Source organism: Rhinopithecus roxellana, chromosome 9, assembly GCF_007565055.1.
Source record: "Rhinopithecus roxellana isolate Shanxi Qingling chromosome 9, ASM756505v1, whole genome shotgun sequence".
Taxonomy (NCBI): Eukaryota; Metazoa; Chordata; class Mammalia; order Primates; family Cercopithecidae; genus Rhinopithecus; species Rhinopithecus roxellana.
In genome coordinates this window covers 59,304,922-59,322,249 of record NC_044557.1, presented here as the reverse complement: position 1 = coordinate 59,322,249, position 17,328 = coordinate 59,304,922, and the positions used below count along the sequence as shown (strand labels likewise).

At 41.8% G+C, this 17,328-nt stretch overlaps 1 pseudogene across 1 annotated transcript in view; it reads right to left on the bottom strand.

Moving 5' to 3' along the window:
* Positions 1 to 17,328, bottom strand: part of LOC104654925 — a 508,543-nt pseudogene that overhangs the window by 363,753 nt on the left and 127,462 nt on the right. The window contains exon 2 of the transcript XR_004059307.1: positions 12,555 to 12,709. The product of XR_004059307.1 is annotated as an uncharacterized LOC104654925 (transcript). The remainder of the gene's footprint in view (positions 1 to 12,554; positions 12,710 to 17,328) is intronic.

Sequence of the window (17,328 nt, the reverse complement as noted above, 5' to 3'; positions counted from 1 at the left end):
TTAAACTCAAATCTTAAAGATTTGTGATGAGCTAAAATAATGACAATGAATTGGAAGGCATTCCTTCTCTAGATTTGGAGTGCCTAGAAAATTTTTGTAAAGAAATTTTGAGCAAGAACTTGGCTTCTCTGAGCTGTGACATCTGCTAATGGGAATTAAAATACTGATCGTGCATGGGTTCTATAAAGAGAATGTACAAAAGGAAGCTGGTACATAGGAAGCTTGACTATTAATAAGCCAAGTAGTTTCACCCAGTTCACAGTAGATCTTGACTACTTTTCCTTAGATATGAGGCCCTTTCACTCAATTACCCCAAATGGTTGAAGGCTATTTGCCTGCCACTATGCTCATGGCACACCACAGAGCTGACATTCCCAAGACTCTTTCTACTGGTGCCTCCACTGGTCTAACCAATTGCTACAGGTGCATTTGGAAATTGATAAATCCGTGGTGATGAACACGCTGTTCACGGCACTATGGTCTCATAGTTATTCAAAAACAATGATTCACTCTGTTCCTAACATGAAGTCCTTTAGCCCTTTTTATTTTTCATAAGTAGGATTATGACCCTTAATTCAAATTCGTACTCATTCAATCCTTCATTCACTCATTTACTCAACAAATACTTATTAGGTACCTACTATGTGTCAGGCACTATGCTAGGAACAAGAGATGGAGTAGTGATCAAAGCCAGAGACAATTCTTGTTTTGCAGTCCAGTACATGCAGTCTCCATGGGGATATTATTACCCCTAATGGGAAATATAAATTCTTGGGGTGGTGGAAAAAACTTTATTCTATTCATATCTAAAACACAGATATGCATAGAGCACGCACATGCACACAGAATTTTAGTCGTTTTCTATTGCTGCTATAACAAGTTACCATAAACTCAGTGGCTTAAAATAACAGAAATAATTATCTTATAGTTCTAGAGCTGTGTCACTGGGCTGAAATCAGGATGTTGGCAGGGCTGCATTCCTTCTGCAGAATCTAAGGCAGAATCTGTTTCCATGCCTTTTCCAGCTCCTAGAGGCTGCTGGCATTCCTTGGCTGATAGTACCTTCCTTAATCCTCAAAGCCAACAATGGTTAGTCACGTCTTTCTAACACTGCATCGCTCTGACATTGGCTCTCTGGCCTCCTTTTTCCACTTATAAGGGCTCTTGTGGTTACATTGGGCCCACCCAGATAATCGTCTCTCACAGAAGGAAGGTACTATCAGCCAAGGAATGCCAGCAGCCTCTACGAGCTGGAAAAGGCATGGAAACAGATTCTCCCTTAGATTCTGCAGAAGGAATGCAGCCCTGCCAACATCCTGATTTCAGCCCAGTGACACAGCTCTAGAACTGTAAGATAATTATTTCTGTTATTTTAAGCCACTGAGTTTATGGTAACTTGTTACACCAGCAATAGAAAACTAATACAACTCTATGTGTGTGTGTGTGTGTGTGCGCGTGCGCATGCTCTATGCATATCTGTGTTTTATATATGAATAGAATAAAGTTTTTCCACCACCCCAAGAATTTATTTTTCCCATTAGGGGCAATATTACCCCCATGGAAAATTCATGTACTGTACTACAAAACAAGAATTGTCTCTGGCTTTGATCACTACTCCATCTCTTGTTCCTAGTATAGTGCCTGCCACATCGTCTCTCATCTCAAGGTCATCTGATTAGCAACCTGAATGTCATCTGAAGCCTCAGTTCCCTCCTCGCCATGTAATATAAGAAATTCACAGGCTCCAGGGTGTAGGATGTGACTATTTTGGGGAGGGGAGCATTATTCTGCATACTACAGTGTAGTTGTGGTAGTAAAATTTCACGGGAGAGTGATCAGTAAAACATATCTAAACAAAGGTTCTTTGGCCTCAAGAGCTGAGTGGTAGGGAGGGCAAACATGAAGCAAAAATTGAGAAACACTGATGTAGTAGGAAGGCAACACAGAATCATGATGAAATATGTGCACCGTGGGGTCAGCCGGCCTGGTTCAAATCCCAAATCTGTGATTACTAGCTGTGTGGCTGTGAGCTAGTTACTGAAGCCCTCAGGGAGGGTAGTAATAGGAAATATTTTCTCTGTTTTTGTAAAACCCAAGCATGCTAATATATTGACACACTTAGAAACTTCCAGGTTTGCAATTAGTCCTCCAGACATGTTTCCAGTATTGTTAGTGGAAACAAGATTCTTCAAATAATCACAGAAATAAATGTATCGGCTCAAGTGACAATAAATGCTAAAAAGAAGAAAAACGTTCATGCAGTATTGTGAGAGTAGAGAACAAGGGGATCTCATGAGGGTGTGAGGGTACAGAAGTTTTCTAAGGAAGTGATCTCAAAACCAAGATTTGAAGTATAGGTGGGCATTAAGCCAGTGAAGAGCAAGGGGTAAGTCATCATGGAGCACTTCCAAGGTAGAAGGAACAGCACGAGGGTGTCTTTGGGGCAGGAGGGATGTGGCACAAGGTGGCAGGCCAGCATGGTTGCCCTACAGAGAGCAGATCAGGCTGGAGAACTGGATGGGGCCAGATCATAAGGGCTTGGACCATGTTAGGAATTTTTGCCTTTATTCTAAGGGTAACAGGAAGCCATCGATGGATTTGAAGTAGATGAGGGTGGTGTGAGTGAAACGGTACAGACTGATTGGAGAGAGACAATAGTGGAAGCAGAGAGACCAATTACGAGGTGATAGCGATGGGACAAGGGTGGGGGGAAGATGAAGACAAAGGAGAGATATGAGAGATATGTAAGAGGTAGAATCAATAGGACTTGTTGAGCGCAGCAGAAAGGAGAGCGTTGTAGATGCACACACCTTGTTTTTAATGCCCCTTGTGCCTGTCCACATGTGTTCATCAATGCCTGAAGCCACCCCCACAAGCTTGGGGGTGTCCTGTTCAGGGAGATGTCCTGCCAAAACATCTGATTGGTCCTGCTCAGATGTGTGGTGATTTCTGCAGCACTCTATGCGCCATTCCGTATCCTGGGTATAAAATAAACTTTAAATTGGATACAGCTTTAACAAAAAGTGATGCTGGCAAGAGATATTCTTTTAAGGCCTCTGTTTACTGTAGAGTGTTTTAAGCATGACGTTTTAATTTCAAATTTTTTAAATATGTATTTTGTGAGAAATAAACAGAGATGACTTAACTGGAAATTGAACTGGGGGTCTCCTGGCCCTTGGCCCATGTTTCTACCCAGGGACCAAGTGTCTGCTGAAGTATAAATCCATCTACCCAAGCTGCTATATGACCAATGTGAGCTGTGTTTATGTTCCTCTTAAAAACGCATGCACTTCTTGGCCGGAGGGCTCATAGGCTACAGCATTGATCTATTAGACCTTCTGCTCCAAGAAAACCTAATTCAATTCCTGGCATAATTACTGAAGACAAAATTGTAGCTGCACATATTTTCCCAAAAGTTCTCTGCATCTGCTTACTCCAAGTCCAAAGTCTCCACGCCTCCCCTTGACCTGGCAGGACCACAGTTTACAAATCAACAGCTCTGGGCTCCTTGAACCATTTGCCAAGGCAATGGTTAGGAGAGAAATTTACTGGGAAGGATGAAGACTAGCAGAAGCTAAACTATGAAAAGAAATAAATAATGATTAGGGTAGAAGAGGGGGAAAGGAGAGGAAAGGAGGGATGTCACAGCTTCCATCACTTTAGAAACACTAAAGTGAAGAGACTGGAATTTTACTCCACCTATGTCACTGATTACATGTGTAATCTTTGGCAATTCGGCTCAACAAACAGTGAGTGAGTGAGTGAGTGAGTGAGTGAGTGAGTGAGTGAGTGAGTGAGTGAGTGAATTCACTGGACATGTCATATAAGCCAAACACTGTGCTAGGCACTGGAAGATGTCTAGGGCAAAGTGCATACCCGTGGGGGACTTACAAATGATACGCAGACACAAATACTTAAACAGGAGCACAATAAAATATCATAAGCAATAAGGCATAAATATGCCCAAAAGCTAAGGAAAAGATTAATCCCAACCTGGGATGCAAGGAAGACTTCTTTGTAGCAAACCTATTTGTGTTTATGTTAGAACATGGGCAAGATTTAACTAGGCAAATAAAGAAGTGACAAAGCACTATAAGTTAGCCATGAAAGGACACTGAGCAGCTCACAGAATTGTCACAAAGGCTGAGGAATTATAATGGCCAGTTATCCTTCTTTGGGATGCTCAGTTCTGAACTTTATTCCTTTGTTCGGAGAATTTTTCTCCTTTTGAAGCTTGGTAGAATTCCTACTGTAGAAGGTGTAGAACCCTGAGACTTTCCTTTCTTCTATATAGTTAAGAAGTAGGCATGTGACTTAGGTTTGGATAATCAGATATGCATGCCAAAAGCATTAAACCAGGAGCTAATGGTACAATGAAACACAGACCACAAAAAGTCATTTCTGGCACTGTCGGCAGTCATCCCAAGGTCTTGTTCCCAAAGACTGTGATGCCAGCGGAGCCAGGGGCAGCTCCCTGGTCCCAGCATCAGGGTGTGGGCAGTGCTGGCCACAACGTTGGGGGCTGCAGCAGTGTGAACGCAATAGATCTGTTCCAGAGCATGATTTGAGCTATGATTTCAGCTGCTAGCCTCTGACCTAGTTCTTCAGCTTTAGTGGCACTTCTGTAAGCTGCCCAATGTCCCTTAATAAATTTCTTTCCAGCCTAAGTTAACCAGGGTTCGTTTCATTTGCTTGCAACCAAAATATCTGACTGATACAGGAATAATATGAGCAAAACTTCAAATGTAAGTGAAGTTTGGTGGTGTGGACGTATGTTGGGGGTACCACATGCAGCTCAAAATTAAAAGAGCATAAAGAATGAGATGAAAAAGACGTTTTAAAATCAGGCTAGAGAGATAGATAGAGGTCACATCACAGTGCAGCTGGCATACTGGGCTAAAAAACTTGAAACTCATCTGAAAGGTGATGGGTACTCACTGAAAGTATAAAGCACAGAAGTGGCATTGACCACATACATATTTTAGATTGACCGGTCTAACTCCAGTGGGAGAGGCTAGCTAAGGAGAGACTACACAAGAGGCGATTTTAATAGGGTCCAGAGGAAGGCGATGAATACTGACCTAGGGCAGAGGATATTGAGGGAAAGAGGTGGTGACAGCTCTGAGAAATATTTAGGCAACAAAGCAGGTGACCTTTATATTCACACTGAGATGGGAGAAACCCCTTTATCATTCCTGGCTCAATTTCTTCAACTTCAAATTAGGAGTGACATTTAGATGTCCTACAAGGCATGCAACAATCCACAATTGTGGTTAAGGGAGATGCAGGCACACCAACCCGAAGACAGTGGAAACTGTCACTGGGAAAGGAAAGAAACTTCATTACAGGGAAGGGTCAAAACAGGTGAGCCAGCCACTTCAAGTAAGAAAGATGACCCAGGAGGGTTAACATTGAAGGCTATAGACTTGTGAGAAGCACAGCATATGGTAAAGACAGACTTGTTTACTGAAATGCATGTTTCTATAACTGAAAGCTGGAAAGGGATGTTCTTTTATAAAGGGAGGCATTACTGTCTACAACAGGTGTACTGCCAAGGTGGACAAACATTTGAAGATCTGATATACTATAAAACACCATCTACTTTATAAACTGACTTTTTTTTCACCATTTACCCAGATGTTTTCCCAACACAGAGACAAAAATTCACAAGCAGACAATTTCTTGAACATTCTCACTAAAATGTTTCTTTAAATGAGACTACAACATTTCTTAGCAGCACTACACTCTTCTAATCGAGTATCTGAAGGGTTGGGTATCAAAACGTACAGGACAGGATCATACCTTTTACGTATGTTTACAGCTAAAATTGAACAAGAAGAGTATCCAAGACTAGAAGCATGAAATATGGGCACTGTCAAAGAATCTCAGCTCACCAGTGATAAACACAGGCTTCTGGCCCCAAGTGGGATTTGTCTTTAGAGTACAGGAGTTCTTTCTAACCAAAAAAAAAAAAGTGTTTGAGTTATTGTGATTACAGTTTTGTTTGAAACTTTGTTTTGTTTTTTTTGACACAGGGTCTTGCTCTGTCGCCCAGGCTGGAGGGCAGTGGCGCAATCCTGGCTTACTGCAACCTCTACCTCCCGGGGTCAAGCAATTCTCCCATCTCAGCCTTCTGAGTAGCTAGAACTACAGGCATGCACCACCACGCCCAGCTAATTGTGTGTTTTTAGTAGAGACAGGGTTGTACCATGCTGCCCAGGCTGGTTTTGAACTCCTGGCCTCAAATGATCTGCCTGCCTTGGCTTCCAAACAAAGTGTTGGGATTATAGATGAGAGGCACACCTGGCCTTGTCTGAAAATTTTAAGTGACCAGGAAGCCTTCTTAAAATCATTTTTGGATAGCCGAATAAGAACAGCTCCAGCCTCCAGCTCCCAGCGTGAGCGACACAGAAGACAGGTGATTTCTGCATTTCCAACTGAGGTACCAGGTTCCTCTCACTGGGACGTGTGGGACAGTGGGTGCAGGACAGTAGGTGCAGCCCAACGAGCCAGAGCCGAAGCAGGGCAAGGTATCCCCTTACCTGGGAAGCACAAGGGGAAGGGAATTCCCTTTCCTAGCCAAGGGAAACCATGACACACAACACCTGGAAAATCAGGTCACTCCCACCCTAATACTGCGCTTTACCAAGGGTCTTAGCAAACAGCACACCAGGAGATTATATCCCGCACCTGGCTCGGAGGGTCCCACGCCTATGGAGCGAGCCTCCCTCATTGCTAGCACAGCAGTCTGAGATCTAACTGCAAGGCAGCAGCAAGGCTGGGAGAGAGGCGCCCGCCATTGCTGAGGCTTACGTAGGTAAACAAAGCAGCCAGGAAGCTAGAACTGGGTGGAGCCCACTGCAGCTCAGGGAGGCCGGCCTGCCTCTGTAGACTCCACCTCTGGGGACAGGGCACAGCCAAACAAAAGGCAGCAGAACCTGATGCAGATTTAAATGTCCCTATCAGACACCTTTGAAGAGAGTAGTGGTTCTCCCAGGATGGAGTTTGAGACCTGAGAATGGACAGACTTCCTGCTCAAGTGGGACCCTGACACCCGAGTGGCCTAACTGGGAGACATCCCCCACTAGGGGCAAACTGACACCTCACACCTCACACAGCTGCATACCCCTCTGAGACGAAGCTTCCAGAGGAACAATCAGGCAGCAACAATTGCTGTTCAAGCAATATTCACTCTTCTGCAGCCTCTGCTGCTGATACCCAGGCAAACAGGGTCTGGAATGGACCTCAAGCAAACTCCAACAGACCTACAGCAGAGGGTCCTGACTGTTAGAAGAAAAACTAACAAACAGAAAGGACATCCATACCAAAACCCCACCTGTATATCACCATCATCAAAGACCAAAGGTAGATAAAACCACAAAGACGGGGAAAAAGCAGTGCAGAAAAACTGAAAATTCTAAAAATCAGAGCACCTCTCCCCCTCCAAAGGAACGCAGCTCCTCGCCAGCAATAAAACAAAGCTGGACCGAGAATGACTTTGACAAGTTGAGAGAAGGCTTCAGACAATCAAACTTCTCTGAGCTAAAGGAGGAAGTTCGAACCCATCGCAAAGAAGCTAAAAACCTTCAAAAAAGATTTGGCGAATGGCTAACTAGAATAATCAATGTAGAGAAGTCCTTAAATGACCTGATAGAGCTGAAAACCATGACATGAGAACTATGTGACAAATGCACAAGCTTCAGTAACCAACTCAATCAACTGGAAGAAAGGGTATCAATGACTGAAGATCAAATGAATGAAATGAAGCAAGAAGAGAAGTTTAGAGAAAAAAGAGTAAAAAGAAATGAAAAAAGCCTCCAAGAAATATGGAACAATGTGAAAAGACCAAATCTATGTCTGATTGGTGTACCTGAAAGTGACGGGGAGAACGGAACCAAGTTGGAAAACACTCTGCAGGATATTATCCAGAAGAACTTCCCCAATGTAGCAAGGCAGGCCAACATTCAAATTCAGGAAATACAGAGAAAGCCACAAAGATACTCCTCGAGAAGAGCAACTCCATGACACATATTGTCAGATTCTCCAAAGTTGAAATGAAGGAAAAAATGTTAAGGGCAGCCAGAGACAAAGGTCGGGTTACGCACAAAGGGAAGCCCATCAGACTAACAGTGGATCTCTTGGCAGAAATGCTACAAGCCAGAAGAGAGTGGGGGCCAATATTCAACATTCTTAAAGAAAGAATTTTCAACCCAGAAGTTCATATCCAGCCAAACTAAGGTTCATAAGGGAAGGAGAAATAAAATCCTTTACACACAAGCAAATGCTGAGAGATTTTGTCACCACCAGGCCTGCCCTACAAGAGCTCCTGAAGGAAGTACTAAACATGGAAAGGAACAACCACTACCAGCCACTGCAAAAACATGCCAAAATGTAAAGACCACTGATGCTAGGAAGAAACTGCATCAACTAACGCATAAAATAACCAGCTAACATCATGATGACAGCATCAAGTTCACACATAACAGTATTAACCTTAAATGTAAATGGGCTAAATACTCCAATTAAAAGACACAGACTGGCAAATTGGATCAAGAGTCAAGACCCATCAGTGTGCTGTATTCAGGAGACCCATCTCACATGCAGAGACACACATAGGCTCAAAATAAAGGGATGGAGGAAGATCTACCAAGCAAATGGAAAACAAAAAAGGCAGGGGTTGCAATTCTAGTCTCTGATAAAACAGACTTTAAACCAACAAAGATCAAAAGAGACAAAGAAGGCCATTACATAATGGTAAAGGGATCAATTCAACAAGAAGAGCTAACTATCCTAAATATATATGCACCCAATACAGGAGCACCCAGATTCATAAAGCAAATCCTTAAAGACTTACAAAGAGACTTACAATCCCACACAAGAATAATGGGAGACTTTAATACCCCACTGTCAACATTAGACAGACCAACAAGACAGAAAGTTAACAAGGATATCCAGGAATTGAACTCAACTCTACACCAAGTGGACCTAATAGACATCTACAGAACTCTCCACCCCAAATCAATAGAATATACATTCTTCTCAGCACCACATGGCACTTATTCCAAAATTGACCACATAGCTGGAAGTAAAGCACTCCTCAGCAAATGGAAAAGAACAGAAATTATAACAAACTGTCTCTCAGACCACAGTGCAATCAAACTAGAACTCAGGATTAAGAAACTTACTCAAAACCGCTCAACTACATGGAAACGGAACAACCGGCTCCTGAATGACAGACTACTGGGTACATAACAAAATGAAGGCAGAAATAAAGATGTTCTTTGAAACCAGTGAGAGCAAAGATACAACATACCAGAATCTCTGGGACACATTTAAAGCAGTATGTAGAGGGAAATCTGTAGCACTAAATGCCCACAAGAGAAAGCAGGAAAGATCTAAAATTGACACCCTAACATCACAATTAAAAGAACTAGAGAAGCAAGAGCAAACACATTCAAAAGCTAGCAGAAAGCAAGAAATAACTAAGATCACAGCAGAACTGAAAGAGATAGAGACACAAAAAAACTCTTCAAAAAATCAATGAATCCAGGAGCTGGTTTTTTGAAAAGATCAACAAAATTGACAGACTGCTAGCAGGATTAATAAAGAAGAAAGAATCAAACAGATACAATTAAAAATGATAAAGGGGATATACAATTAAAAATGATAAAAGGGAAAAAATGATATCCTAGAATAATGGATAAATTCCTGGACACTCTCCCAAGACTAAACCAGGAAGAAGTTGAATCCCTGAATAGACCAATAGCAGGCTCTGAAATTGAGGCAATAATTAATAGCCTACTAACCAAAAAAAGTCCAGGACCAGATGAATTCACAGTCGAATTCTACCAGAGGTACAAGGAGGAGCTGGTACCATTCCTTCTGAAACTATTCCAATCAATAGAAAAAGAGGGAATCCTCCCTAACTCATTTTATGAGGCCAACATCATCCTGATACCAAAGCCTGGCAGAGACACAACAAAAAAAGAGAATTTTAGACCAATATCCCTGATGAACATCGATGCAAAAATCCTCAATAAAATACTGGCAAACCAAATCCAGCAGCACATCAAAAAGCTTATCCACCACGATCAAGAGGGCTTCATCCTTGGGATGCAAGGCTGGTTCAATATTCGCAAATCAGTAAACGCAATCCAGCATATAAACAGAACCAAAGACAAAAACCACATGATTATCTCAATAGATGCAGAAAAGGCCTTTGACAAAATTCAATAGCCCTTCATGATAAAAACTCTCAATAAATTCGGCACTGATGGAACATATCTCAAAATAATAAGAGCTATTTATGACAAACCCACAGCCAATATCACACTGAATGGGCAAAAAAACTGGAAGCATTCGCCTTGAAAACTGGCACAAGACAGGGATGCCCTCTCTCACCACTCCTATTCAACATAGTGTTGGAAGTTCTGGCTAGGGCAATCAGGCAAGAGAAAGAAATAAAGGGTATTTGATTAGGAAAAGAGGAAGTCAAATTGTCCCTGTTTGCAGATGACATGATTGTATAGTTAGAAAACCCCATTGTCTCAGCCCAAAATCTCGTTAAGCTGATAAGCAACTTCAGCAAAGTCTCAGGATACAAAATCAATGTGCAACAATCACAAGCATTCTTATACACCAATAACAGAGAGCCAAATCATGAGTGAACTCCCGTTCACAATTGCTTCAAAGAGAATAAAATACCTAGGAATCCGACTTACAAGGGATCTGAAGGACCTCTTCAAGGAGAACTACAAACCACTGCTCAGTGAAATAAAAGAGGACACAAACAAATGGAATAACATTCCATGCTCATGGATAGGAAGAATCAATATCATGAAAATGGCCATACTGCCCAAGGTAATTTATAGATTCAATGCCATCCTCATCAAACTACCAATGACTTTCTTCATAGAATTGGAAAAAACTACTTTAAAGTTCATACGGAACCAAAAACAAGAGCCCACATTGCCAAGACAATCCTAAGCCAAAAGAACAAAGCTGGAGGCATCACGCTACCTGACTTCAAACTATACTACAAGGCTACAGTAACCAAAACAGCATGCTACTGGTACCGAAACAGAGATATAGACCAATGGAACAGAACAGAGTCCTCAGAAATAACACCACACATCTACAACCATCTGATCTGTCACAAACCTGACAAAAACAAGAAATGGGGAAAGAATTCCCTATTTAATAAATGGTGCTGGGGAAACTGGCTAGCCATAAGTAGAAAGCTGAAACTGGATCCCTTCCTTACACCTTATACAAAAATTAATTCAAGATGGATTACAGACTTAAATGTTAGACCTAAAACCATAAAAACCCTAGAAGAAAACCTAGGCAATATCATTCAGGACATAGGCATGGGCAAGGACTTCATGTCTAAAACACCAAAAGCAATGGCAACAAAAGCCAAAATTGACAAATGGGATCTAATTAAACTAAAGAGCTGCTGCACAGCAAAAGAAACTACCATCAGAGTGAACAGGCAACCTACAGAATGGGAGAAAATTTTGCAATCTACTCATCTGACAAAGGGCTAATATCCAGAACCTACAAAGAATTCAAACAAATTAACAAGAAAAAAAAAAACCCATCAAAAAGTGGGCAAAGGATATGAACAGACACTTCTCAAAAGAAGACATTTATGCAGCCAACAGACACATGAAAAAATGCTCATCCTCATTTGCCATCAGAGTAATGCAAATCAAAACCACAATGAGATACCATCTCACACCAGTTAGAATGGCAATCATTAAAAAGTCAGGAAACAACAGGTGTTGGAGAGGATGTGGAGAAATATAGGAACACTTTTACACTGTTGGTGGGATTGTAAACTAGTTCAACCATTGTGGAAGACAGTGTGGAGATTCCTCAAGGATCTAGAACTAGAAATTTGACCCAGCCATCCCATTACTGGGTATATACCCAAAGGATTATAAATCATGCTGCTATAAAGACACATGCACACATATGTTTATTGCAGCACTATTCACAATAGAAAAGACTTGGAACCAACCCAAATGTCCATCAATGACAGACTGGATTAAGAAAATATGGCACATAAACGACATGGAATACTATGCAGCCATAAAAAAAGATGAGTTCATGTCCTTTATAGGGACATGGATGCAGCTGGAAACCATCATTCTCAGCAAACTATCGCAAGAACAGAAAACCAAACACCGCATGTTCTCACTCATAGGTGGGACTTGAACAATGAGAACACTTGGACACAGGAAGGGGAACATCACACACCGGGGCCTGTCATGGGGTGGGGGGAGGGATAGCATTAGGAGGTGTACCTAATGTAAATGACGAGTTAGTGGGTGCAGCACACCACCATGGCACATGTATACATATGTAACAAACCTGCATGTTGTGCACATGTACCCTAGAACATAAAGTATAATTTAAAAAAACTAAAATTAAAAAAAAATCATTTCTTTGAAGACTCCAGAATAAAAACATATGTTGTATTATTTTTCACAGTTAATGAGTTTGCTACCTTCCTCCACAATGTAATCAAGGGAAATAAGATGACACACCTTCATCTCTTGTGCTAGCAAACTCTTGATCACCTCACCAGGTAGGGTTACTGACTTCCTGAGGAAAGACTCACAGACCCTTTCCAAACACAGGCAGAAAATGACTTTCACAGGACGGGCTTCTAAAAGTCCTGTTGCCATGATTATTTGGCCCACTGAAAAATATGAATTAAAATAAAATTTATAATCACTGTTTATTCCAGTTTACTTTTTCTGTCTTTCAAATTGGTATTCGGTAAGTTTCTGATGGGTAATGTGTGTAATTAAACCTTCTCCATATCCTGGACACACACACACCCCCTCCAAATGAGAGCACATGAGAAAAACCAAGTTACAACTTGACATGGCAGAAAAGAGTATTTTCCTCTTTTGTTCAGCTTGAGGTACCCCTTGGAGAATTTTCTGATTTTACCTTCTGAGCCCTTTTTAAGTCTCCTTGATTTCATGAAGAACAGATTCATTTATGAAAAACCATTTTTCAAGCAACAATGCACTCATTCCCAAGCAGAGCTGAATTTTTAATAACTAAAAATGTCACCATCCCTCTCCCTCCCCCAAAAGCGTGCTTATTTTTAAAATCCGCTTTCCTGAAACTTCAGGTTTGTTCCTCTGAGCCACAGCACCTTCTAAGGGTCATTGTACAGCAGAGGTGGTGCGACCCACCCTGGCCAGTACGGTTCTTTTTTTTCTCATATTTCTAATAGCTCCCCTAAAACCCAGTAAAGTGTGCTAGACAGAAAAATGCTAATACTTCAGTCTCGTTCAAGGAGAGACAACTGGGCTATGGGTGCAGGTGGACACGATGAGCAGCCCTCTAAGCTGTGCAGCAAACCCAGAAGAGTGGGAATCTCTAGCACAAAATACTGGCAGACAATTTCTTGTTAACCAGTTTACCTTTGCCATGAATAATCAATTATTTGGAGGAAGAGAAAGCTACTTTAAAACAGACTTTTTAAAAACATCTGTTTGTTTAGTATAATTTTCTTGCTGCATCTTTCATTCAAGAAATAAGTCTTCCCTGTCTGACAAGGACAAATTCCCCCAACTTCTCCAATGGAAACCACCTCGCCATCCACTTCCCCAGAGCCCTTGCAGCCCCTGAATTGGATTCCATGATAAATAAATAGTGCTGCTGCTGCATTGACTTTATCTGAAACCAGAAAATGAACCCGATTTCAAAAACCTGTTTTCTAAACTCCCAGCGGCTGAGACAGGAAGGGCTTGGGGGAGAAGACGGGGCAGCCTGTTTGTACATCCCCTGGCACTGCCTCTTCCTCACCAGCGAAGCTTTCCATGGAAATTCTGGCTGCATTGGCCTTGGCTAAGCTTGGCACTATTTTTGGAAGCCTAAAAACCTCAGGGGAGTGACTTTTACTTTTATTCATGTACAGAGTCCTTACTTTTATTTATTAAAGAAACAAAAACATGTCTCCTGCTTAACTTCAACCAGCTTTCATGTCAAGTAAAACAAAACTTGTTGGCTGGTCCAATCGGCCATCGGCCAGGATGGAGAGGGGGCCCCCTCCATTGTGGGTCTGAAGTGTATGTGACCTGAGTAGCAACCACCTCTCCCAGAATGGGAGGAGCCATGGGCTTTTAAGACTCTTGTCCCAAGGGAACAACTTTGGGGGAGCATTTGAGTCTGGCTGGGAGAGAAAAAGTATCTAGGCAAAATTCCAGGAAATTTGAAGTTTTACTTTTTAAAAGCATTTCAGGCAAGAAAGAGATGGAAGGCTCAGCACTAAACCCCTCCCCGCCCTCAGAACTGTGATACTGACATCCCAGCACCTAAAACAATCAGTGGGGAGGATCACGGAGCAAGAATCAACCCTCTGGCCCCCCTAGAGTCTAAGTGTTCACTTTAACAAGTTGTGAAGGGCAGACAGCCAACTCCTTGGCCTCCATGAGACAAATTGATTCAAGGTTTTCTCCTTGAGCTTGCAGCCAGGATGCCTGCAACAATAGCAGCTGGGGAGGTGCTATTGTTTTATCTCAGTGGAGAGTTGAAACTTCTTTTTTTTTTATTATTATTATTATACTTGAAGTTCTAGGGTACATGTGCATAACATGCAGGTTTGTTACATATGTATACTTGTGCCATGTTGGTGTGCTGCACCCATCAACTCGTCAGCACCCATCAATTCATTTATATCAGGTATAACTACCAATGCAATCCTTCCCCCCTCCCCCCTCCCCATGATAGGCCCCAGTGTGTGATGTTCCCCTTCCCGAGTCCAGGTGATCTCATTGTTCAGTTCCCACCTATGAGTGAGAACATGCGGTCTTTGGTTTTCTCTTCTTGTGATAGTTTGCTAAGAATGATGGTTTCCAGCTGCATCCATGTCCCTACAAAGGACACAAACTCATCCTTTTTCATGGCTACATAGTATTCCATGGTGTATATGTGCCACATTTTCTTAATCTAGTCTGTCACAGATGGATATTTGGGTTGATTCCAAGTTTTTGCTATTGTGAATAGTGCCGCAATAAACATACGTGTGCATGTGTCTTTATAGCAGCATGATTTATAATGCTTTGGGTATATACCCAGTAGTGGGATGGCTGGGTCATATGGTACATCTAGTTCTAGATCCTTGAGGAATTGCCATACTGCTTTCCATAATGGTTGAACTCGTTTACAATCCCACCAACAGTGTAAAAGTGTTCCTATTTCTCCACATCCTCTCCAACACCTGTTGTTTCCTGACTTTTTAATGATTGCCATTCTAACTGGTGTGAGATGGTATCTCATTGTGGTTTTGATTTGCATTTCTCTGATGGCGAGTGAGGATGAGCATTTTTTCATGTGTCTGTTGGCTGTATGAATGTCTTCTTTTGAGAAATGTCTGTTCATATCCTTTGCCCACTTTTTGATGGGGTTGTTTGTTTTTTTCTTGTATATTTGTTTGAGTTCTTTGTAGATTCTGGATATTAGCCCTTTGTCAGATGAGTAGCTTGCAAAAATTTTCTCCCATTCTGTAGGTTGCCTGTTCACTCTGATGGTAGTTTCTTTTGCTGTGCAGCAGCTCTTTAGTTTAATTAGATCCCATTTGTCAATTTTGGCTTTTGCTGCCGTTGCTTTTGGTGTTTTAGACATGAAGTCCTTGCCCATGCCTATGTCCTGAATGGTACTACCTAGGTTTTCTTCTAGGGTTTTTATGGTTTTAGGTCTAACATTTAAGTCTCTAATCCATCTTGAATTAATCTTCGTATAAGGAGTAAGGAAAGGATCCAGTTTCAGCTTTCTACTTATGGCTAGCCAATTTTCCCAGCACCATTTATTAAATAGGGAATCCTTTCCCCATTTCTTGTTTCTCTCAGGTTTGTCAAAGATCAGATGGCTGTAGATGTGTGGTATTATTTCTGAGGACTCTGTTCTGTTCCATTGGTCTATATCTCTGTTTTGGTACCAGTACCATGCTGTTTTGGTTACTGTAGCCTTGTAGTATAGTTTGAAGTCAGGTAGCGTGATGCCTCCAGCTTTGTCCTTTTGACTTAGGATTGTCTTGGCAATGTGGGCTCTTTTTTGGTTCCATATGAACTTTAAAGCAGTTTTTTCCAATTCTGTGAAGAAACTCATTGGTAGCTTGATGGGGATGGCATTGAATCTATAAATAACCTTGGGCAGTATGGCCATTTTCATGATATTGATTCTTCCTATCCATGAGCATGGTATGTTCTTCCATTTGTTTGTGTCTTCTTTTATTTCACTGAGCAGTGGTTTGTAGTTCTCCTTGAAGAGGTCCTTTACATCCCTTGTAAGTTGGATTCCTAGGTATTTTATTCTCTTTGAAGCAATTGTGAATGGAAGTTCATTCATGATTTGGCTCTCTGTTTGTCTGTTACTGGTGCATAAGAATGCTTGTGATTTCGGCACATTAATTTTGTATCCTGAGACTTTGCTGAAGTTGCTTATCAGGGCAAGTGGCCCAGCAGATGTTTACAAATGGGAAAAAGAAACAGCAAGAAATACAAGCAAAGTGGCATGGAGCACTGAACAAAGCAGCTGTGAGCACCCTCCAAGGAATTTGCTTGGATGGGCATCCCCACACCACATGTCAGGCTAGCTCTCTGTGACCCCAGCTCTGTCTTATTTTCCTTCTACATCCTCTTCACTGCCCCACTGCCCCTAATTACGATTCTAGCTAGGATTCACATCATATCCCAACACATTGGACGATGACTACAAAGACCTATGCCACACTGGGCAAGTTGCATTAGCTTCCAGGAACTCAGTTTCACCCTGTTAAATGCATGTGTGGCAGGGACGGCCAGCTCTTCACCATAAATCTGTCATATGTTTCATCTTCTTTCCAGGCACACAGCTAGACTCTATCTTTGGTGTCCCTTCTAGTTAGACGTGGCCATGTGACTGTCATTCCTACCCAGCAGAATATGCACAGAAGTGACGTGAGCCATTTTTCAAGCCAAAAATGTATTGTGCCACCTTTTCCTCTTCCCACCAGCTGCACGTGGGTAACGATGAGGACCTGTTTGTCTACATATTAAAGGATGGCAAAGCCAGAAAATACATCCCAGAATGACCCTATGAAAGAAAACTGCCCTCTAACCCAAAATACTTTCCTTGGACTGTTTCATGAGCAGTGGGTAAACATTGATTGGGTTAAGCCACCAAAGTTTTGGGGGCCTATTTGTTATTGAAGCCTACTGTCGTAGTCTGTTTTGTGTTTCTATAAAGGAATAACTGAGGCTGGATAATTTATTTTTAAAAAGAGATTTATTTGGCTCACGGTTCTGCAGGTTGTACAAGAAG